This window comes from Lonchura striata, chromosome 7 (genome assembly GCF_046129695.1).
Source record: "Lonchura striata isolate bLonStr1 chromosome 7, bLonStr1.mat, whole genome shotgun sequence".
Taxonomy (NCBI): domain Eukaryota; kingdom Metazoa; phylum Chordata; class Aves; order Passeriformes; family Estrildidae; genus Lonchura; species Lonchura striata.
The window spans coordinates 35,996,657-36,002,656 of NC_134609.1; the positions used below are offsets into that span (position 1 = coordinate 35,996,657).

General features: G+C 38.6%; 1 long non-coding RNA gene across 1 annotated transcript in view; it reads right to left on the reverse strand.

The window, feature by feature from the left end:
* Positions 1 to 5,285, reverse strand: part of LOC116183802 (uncharacterized) — a 224,316-nt gene extending 219,031 nt beyond the window's left edge. Inside the window, exon 1 of the long non-coding RNA XR_004148493.2 lies at positions 5,234 to 5,285. This is a non-coding gene — a long non-coding RNA (uncharacterized LOC116183802). The remainder of the gene's footprint in view (positions 1 to 5,233) is intronic.
* Between the last annotated feature and the right edge of the window lie 715 nt (positions 5,286 to 6,000).

Here is a 6,000-nt window from a genome sequence, read left to right on the forward strand (position 1 = left end):
ATCATGTAGTTTTGTTTAAAAAAAAACCATTGCAAAACCCAAAAGCAGGCTCAGACCTAATTACATGAGGATTTTCTAATGCTCACCACCAAAAGGAGACTTGTGTTTGCCTTGATTTTCCTAAATTTTTATTCCTTCAACTTCCCCTACCTGTGCTTTGATTAACAGACTCTACACATGGAGCTAGCTGGAAATCCAGAAAAACATTGCTCCTTGTCATTATGAGTAATAAAATACTCAGAGTAATAAAATACCAGTTGGAAGCTTTACCTGTGCTTTCCAGAGAGTACCTCAGGACTCTTGCTTTTCAGGAACAGCAGGATGAAGTGAAGTTAGCAGACTACTTGGTGTTCCTAGAGCATGTTCTTGGTGCCCACGAAGGTCTCTGTGGTGCTGCAGGGAACCCTTTATCCACAGAAGCCATTCTCTGCTGCAGAAGGAGTGTCCCTGTGGCCAGTTTGCATCTCACCACAGACACACACATCCAGCACTCAGCTTCTGGCCCTCACCCACAGCTTTGCCACAACCGGCAATTAAAGGAGTTTCTATCTAAAGGCATTTGAAACTAAAGCAGATGCTCTGCAGTTTGTAATGCCAAATAATTTCAAGAAGAGTATCACTTGAAAGATGTTCCTTTTTTTCCTATCATTTGTGCTATTCAGAAATACATATATCTGGATGAGTTATTTCAGTAAACCTCTCTTCTAAACTCTGTATCAAGAATTAACACATGCTCATTGCCAAGTTCTGTGCACTTTATCTGGAATACTAGAGATATCCAGGTCAATCTAAGAGCATTATAATTAACAGGCATATTTTATCAAAAATTTAGAATACCTCTTTACTACAGAAATCTGAGGGCTTTCATAATTTCCTTTTTCCCCCCTCCAAGCACCATCCAGAGTGGTCTTAAAAAACATGAATTCATGGGCAACTGAATGAGACTTCTTAATCTGGATAGAGCTGCAGGTTTTTCATTTGTCTGTGAAAATGTTACTTGAGCTTATGAACACATTTCACAGCATGTTCTTACAGCAGAAATAGACTCTTTAAAAGCACTATTTCCCTGAAGTTTCAGATGCTCTTTAATAGCATAGTCATTCTTTTACAGTTCTTAGATTTTTTTCCTGAGCCCATCTCTGACCAAACATCAAATATGGGGGGTTTGGAGTGGGTTTTTTTTGTATGTTTGTTGGTTTGGGTGTTTTGTTCATTTGGGGTTTTTTTGATGGCATTGTGTTTGGTTTCTATTTTTTTATTCTTTGCTATTTTTTTGCAAAGATTTAGCATTAAACTGTAATAATACCTACACCTGATCAGTTCTACTCTATCTCAAAGCCCCCTTCAGACATTCTGCTCCTTCTCTTCTAATTCTTCACCCTACCTCTCCAGAATGCTGCAAATTGAATCATTACACCATTTTTCAGCTTCATCACTGGTTCAACTGTTTTATATCATTTATGATCTGTGTCTGTTGTTTTATTATCTCATCTTTTTATGTCGGAAGCTTTGTTAGAGGACCAAACTTCTATCTGTTAATAGTTATTTGATGATTAGTGCTTATACATGTATGTCTTAAACATTTTCATTTTCTCTGAAAAGAATTTACAATACTATAAAACCTGTGCATTTTGCACCTCATATAGAATTTATTTTTTTCTATCTCTGAATTTGTATATTTTTATGTGGTGGATATTTACATATAATATATCCTTCTCAGGCACAAATAGCTGCCTCTTCTAACATGTACCTTTATACCTTTATACCTACTGCAACTCTCATCCAATATGCTGGGGTTTTTTTTGTGACCCACAAGCACAACAACATAGACAGGAGGAAAATCGGTGCTACTGATACTGAAACTGTGTTTCTTATACTGGCAAGAGTTTCATTTTATTCTGCACATTTATCAACAGTTCTCTAATTGTCATTACTTGGAAGGTACTTACGGTGATGAGTGTTGTATTTTATGATTTCTAACTAGCCCTTTATGTTATAAGTTCTTATAACACTTAAATATGCTGTTAAATGCTGCATAAATTTGATATTGCACTTCTGTAATTAACTAAAATATTGCTGTTGACTTCAGCCAGCAAGATGTTAGGCTCCAGGGAGAAAGATCCCTGTGAGCACTTCACTTTGAGCACAAGTATCACTCCAGGGTGTTATCCCTTCAGTATAAAAGCTGATCATACCCCATGGTTAAAATTACTGTATCTACTGTGTATGTTTTTAGAAATGCACAGAAGTCTCATTAGTTCCTATATTCAACAACATTTACAGCTTTACAGTATAAAGCTCTTTATTGCCACCTGAGTGAACATTTTCATCAAAAAAACTGGAAAACATTGGCTAGTTAAGTTAGCTCAGTCATGACAGAAAATGTGTACTGGCTTTCTCTTTGGCTGGGATATTTTTGCCTCTGACCCTCAAAAGAAATTTCTATAACCACAGAGAAAATACAACAAACGCTAGAAATACAGCAAAATATAAATTGCATTTTCTGTTTTTCACTTGTGTGCCTCAGAAACATCTCCAGTAGAGCAGCCTATGGAACATTCCCATTGCACAGCCAGGAAAGATTCTGGTTTCTGTATGCTGAGAAACAGGAAGGCTCCACCACAGCAGTGTTCATGTCTTGCCAACAAGCCATGATGGCCATTTTGTATCAGTCTTTGAATATTCATGAGTAAGCACAGCTGAACTAAATTTCACCGTCTTTCCCTTTCTCAGATTCCATCATGTTCAGATCCTGGTCTCACCTGTGTCTGAATCTTTCTGCAGTGTTTTCCTGTGTCTTTTCCTGAAGGTTATAGACCAGTGGAAAGTTCCCATAGATATAACATTATTTATTGTCACCATTGCATCATCTCTTTAGAGATGATCACTTACTCTTTAATTCTTGAAAGAACTGCTAGTCCTAATTTCTGGGATAAACTGTCTCATTCTATGAATCAATGACACAAAATAACCTTATGACCTTCATTTCAGGGCCATTCCTTCTGCAAAAAGATTTATCCCACTGCCTGTAATATTTTTACCATATGCCTGACACATCGTGAAGGAAATAAGGATGCAGAAAAAGCAGATGAAAAAAAACCAACTAAAAAAAGCCCCTGACAAAAAAAAAAAAAATTCCAAACCCAATATGAATTACCCTAACACATCTGGGAATCTTCTGGAATAGTATTATTTAAGTGCACATCTCTCTGCATTTAAAAAATATTTGTTATTGAGGTAGCCTAGTTCTTTACAATGAGCCAACTTCATTGCTGTATTAGCATTTAGAAAAGGAAGCATTACCTCTGTTAGGCTTTTGGGTAGTTTAATTTCCAGTCAATTTGACCATCAAGTAAAATTACAGTGCTAGGCTGAATTTCTCCCTGTGGTGAAAAGCCCCTTCAAAAGCTATCTCCAGTCTTCCTTGTAATGCTCAAAAATGTATGTAAAGAGAAAATCACTGAAGCACTTGCAAATTGGATCATAGTCGGAAAATCTCAAAAGCAATATATGCTGCTGTCTACAAGGATGGAGAAACAGTAGAAGGGATACAATTCCAGAATTAATTTTAATTTCTAGAATTACACAAAAAAAACCCTCCTTTATTTTTCATTTTCATAAAGATGAAGCTGAACATCAAAGGGAAAATGCTAAAAGGAAATGTGAAATGGGATAGAGAAGGGACAAGTTAAACCTAGAAAGTTTTGCACAGCAATCACAGAAAGAGAAAATTAGGAAAACAGTAGATTTGTTGGATTTCTTTCATGTTCTTTTCTTTTTTTAAGTGAGACATGAAGAAATATTTTTTCATGTGTAATTTTTGTTAATAATATATTGAACATTGTAAGAGAACAAAGGTAACATCTGATTCAAGTGAGCAAGGAAGCTAGATTTCCTGAAAAGAAGGATTAAATGGAAAATCATAATGAGAAAAAAGTGAAGAAAGATCCTGTTTCCTCTGCAAGAGCATGCATTTCCATAGGCTCAAAGCCAAGTCAGAGGTGCAGCACTGTACATATTACCACAGGGGACACAGCAGCTCTAAGGAAGCACCCTGAGGTCCAGCCTTGGTGCTCAATGTGTTTCCAACACAACAGTAATCCTTACACAGTGTTAGGAAATGAAGAAATACGTACAGCTCTCAACAGGTGGAAGGTTCACAGAAACCCTGGCTCAGATTCTTGAGAAAATAAAAGCCCAGTAAGTCATAGAGTTTCCTGAGCGTCAGCAGATGATGCTTCAGGCATTCAGATATGATGTATGAGACACCTGATGGACATTCCCAGTCCCACCTGCACCTCAGGCTGGACACCTGGGTGAAGCTCCCACCAGCTCCTGTGATAGCTTAGCCCTGGTGAGACTCAGGAACGACTGCAGGCTCGAGCACAGTTCTTTGCACTTCTGCATACCCTCAACAGCCCTTACAGGAGGAAGTCAGGCACCACTGAGACACCATCTCCTAGCTGCCAATCTAGCTGTCAAATCTCTCTCTTTGCCACTGGCCACACACTTGCACTTACCAACGTCTGCTTTAAAGCCGAAAGTGGGAGTAAATGTAAACATATTAAATGCACAAGAAAAAAAACCTGGGACTGAAGCTACACGGATGTACTTCCATATCACAACCAACAGAGGAGAATCAGTGACACGCCATTTTATTGAAACTGAAGAGCTGCACACAGTATTTGTTCTGTTGCACATTTCAAGAACTTTAATTCCTCTTGCTTCAGATTAGCTATGACACTCCTACCATTAATAACTCACAACTGACTATAGTTAGCAGAGGAGTAGAGATCCAATTCTCCTTTTTCATCATAGAAATATCAGAAATATTACTTCCGGCTCCAAATATCCCAGGCACTGTAAGGAGCAACTAAAAGCAATGAGCATTTCATTACGAAGTAATCATAAAACAGCACAAGTGTTCTTTTCCTGATCCTAACAGACAGAGATAGATCTGTGATGCCATGCAAAAACAATTGGCAGTACTTCCTTGGGTTTAGAAAGCAGCTGGGTAACACACACCTCTCTTCCCCACAGCAACACAGCCTCTTTTATAATCAAAAGTGAAAACATGCCTTGAACTGTAGGGCATTGCTCTGCATCCCCAAGTTAAATCCACTTATACAGGAAAACCAAGAGCCTCCATCCCAGCCCCGACTGGTCTTGCACAGTAACATGTCTCTCCTCTCCTAGAGGCACATTCCAAGCTGCAAGGGTAAGAGGTACCTACCCTTTTTTGCATTGTTTGCATTGTTCCTGAAATACGGATTTCTGCATTATACAGGAAATATGAATAGACTTGTGAGCACTTTAGCTTGAAAATAAACTAACAGCTCTGCACCCTTTGTTCTCAGTCTCCAAGGTTACCACTTGTGCTTTTCATGAATGCTACTGTTTACTTCCTTCCTTTCCTTCTTGTTTACTTGTTTAGAGCATGGAAAAACATAGACACTAAAACGCCCTGCATTACAGACAGCTTCCATTTCCAGATGAGGACAGAAGGTGGACAGAGGTGCCAGTGACAAATCTGCCAAGTATGTTCCATCTCAGCAGTCTGTGAAAAGGGCTCAGAGAAAGCTACCTGGCTCGGGGGAGCTGATGTGTATGGCTCTAATACAGTCCTGGATCACAAAACCCTGCCTACACCAGTTTTTCGCACACAACCTGGAGGAACAAGCAGCAAGAGATGTTTGGGGAATGCAGAAAGGGAAACAGTGTGGAGTTGTGTTTTCCCACGCTTTGAAAAATGTAAGCTCCACAATTAAAACTATGCCTCAGATAACATTTAGCTTCAAGTGAGCTAGAGGGTAGACCTCACTTTGGAAGCTCAATGAGGCCAAGCCCATCTTTCCAATAAGCTTGCAAAAAAGATCTTAGTCTAGGACTGTAGCTATATCTGTACATCGAAAAGAAGTAAGGGTTGCTGTAAGAACTTAGAATATAATTAAAAATGCTTGTATTTACACTGACACTATTAAATGAGGCTTCCAAAACTTT